The sequence below is a fragment of the Macrotis lagotis genome, chromosome 1, assembly GCF_037893015.1.
Source record: "Macrotis lagotis isolate mMagLag1 chromosome 1, bilby.v1.9.chrom.fasta, whole genome shotgun sequence".
Classification (NCBI taxonomy): Eukaryota; Metazoa; Chordata; class Mammalia; order Peramelemorphia; family Peramelidae; genus Macrotis; species Macrotis lagotis.
The window spans coordinates 73,529,465-73,531,644 of NC_133658.1; the positions used below are offsets into that span (position 1 = coordinate 73,529,465).

The 2,180-nt window shown below is 34.5% G+C and overlaps 1 pseudogene; it reads right to left on the reverse strand.

The window, feature by feature from the left end:
• Positions 1 to 967: 967 nt before the first annotated feature.
• Positions 968 to 1,662, reverse strand: LOC141513552 (ubiquitin carboxyl-terminal hydrolase isozyme L3-like; annotated as a pseudogene).
• Positions 1,663 to 2,180: the final 518 nt, after the last annotated feature.

The window sequence follows — 2,180 nt, forward strand, 5'->3', positions numbered from 1 at the left end:
TTAAGGAACAGAAATACATAAATTAATTTTTTTTAAAAAGTGAATGCAGTGTTCATAAGATTTTTAAGAGTTTTTGTTGTTTTTGTTGTTTTGTTTTGTTTTGTTTTTCTTTTTCTGGAAGGCAATAGCCTTGTCCATAGATATTCTAATATGGTTGTCCTAGTTCTCTGAACTGCTGAAAGGAGCTGCTTTCTATCAAGGTTGATCATCTCATAATGTTGTTGTTAATGTGTACATTGTTCTCTTGATTCTGTCCCTTTTGCTCAGCATCAGATCCTGTAATACTTTCCATCCTTCTCTAGAGTCCAACAATTTAGGAATTATAGAACAATAGTATTCCATAATCTTCATATACCATAGTCCCTATCATTCTTGATTGCTGAATTTGCAATTGCTATGTAATCCTAACTGTGGCTCCTTGGTACTTCAAATTTTATTTTCTTGCTTTCTGCTTTATTTTTTCCTTGACCTGTTTAGTTACAATATTCCTTAGTGTTTACATTTTTTGGATCCCTTTCAGGAGATGATCAATGATTTCTTTCAATGACTATTTTATCCTATGATTCTAGTTTATCAGGGCAGTTTTTCTCGATTTCTTGAGAGATGTTGTCTAGGCACATTTTTGATCATGGCTTTCATAATTTTTAATTCTTAAATTATCATTCCTAGATCCATTTTGCCACATCAGGTTTGTCCCAATGACATTTTTAAGTTTATTTGTCTTATTTTTTATTGATTTTACATTACTGATTCTTGATGTTTCATAAAATCAATAGATTCCACTTGCCCAAATTTTATTTTATTTTTTTTACAGATTAATTCAAAGGTTAATCCACATAAACTATTATTGCTCAATATCATCAATATCATCATGAAAATATCAAAATTTGTGAGTACTGGTGGATGGCAGGAGGAATTGTATTTTTGTTACAAATAATAGAGTACTGGTGCTTTCACTATGCATAAGCTATGCTTCAGAAAGAGCAATTGCATTAAATCTTAATTCTTCTGGATCCTGTTCCATGAACTTCTTGCAAACTTCTATGGCATCCTCTAATAAAGTATCATCACTTGTTTTCCCATGGTTAATTGGAAATGGTTTGCGCCCATCTAATTCAAAGAGATGCCCATCTATATGAACTAATGCAATAAAATGCAGATCTACTTTTTCATCTATACTTGGTGCCTCTGTTTTGACCTTCATGGGCACTCAATTCATGGCTAACTCGAATAGCTTCATATTTTTCTAGGTATCTGGCTCTTTCTTCGGGACTCATACTTAGAGATTCTTCTAAGAACTTTTTCAATGTTGATCCAGATTCAAAATTCATTTTGTTTTTGTTGTTAGCAATGGCGTGGATCAGCCCAATTTTTTCCACAGGCATTACTGATGGTTTGCTTCATGAAATATACTGATTCTGTGATGTCTTGTCCTTGTGATTTTATTTTTTCTTCCTCTTCTATTCTGAATACTTCATACTTTTCTGTAATTGGAAAGAGAAGCGATATCGCACAAACTGGTCATGGTACCATACTAAGGAGTTCAGGTTCCATACCATACACATCAACAAACTGCCACTTGGGATGCAGACCTAATTGTTAAAGAAACTGGTTGGTGACCTCGGGGTTGGCCTCCAGGGGCAGCCAGCCGTGACTCCCCATGGCCTGGCCACTCGGGGCTGCGGCTTGGGCTCCGGCTCTGACAGCCCCAAATTTTATTTTTAAGGAATTATTTTCTTCAGTTAGTTTTTGCATCTCCTTTAACATTAGGTCAATTCTATTTTTAAAGGAGTTGATTTCATTTTCCATTTGGTCAGTATTTTTGAAGGAGTTGTTTTCTTCAGTCAGTCTGTTTTTACACTTCCTTTTACAAATTCTTGATTCTCTCTTGCATACTTTTCCTAATTTTTCTACTTGACTTTTAAAATGCATTTGGATTATCTCCAAAGAAGAATTTTGAGACTTGAGATTACTTGTTACTCCCTTCTGGGCTTTACATGTAGGACGTTTTCCACTGTCCTCTTCTAAGTTGGTATCATAACCTTCCTTGTTGTGATAGTAACTTTTCATGATCAGGGCTTTTTGTTGTTGCTCCTTACTAATTTTTTATCCTAGTTCATATTTTTTTAAGTTGCATTCTGCCCTAGGCATAGGTGATACTGTCCCAAGTTTTTTCCTAC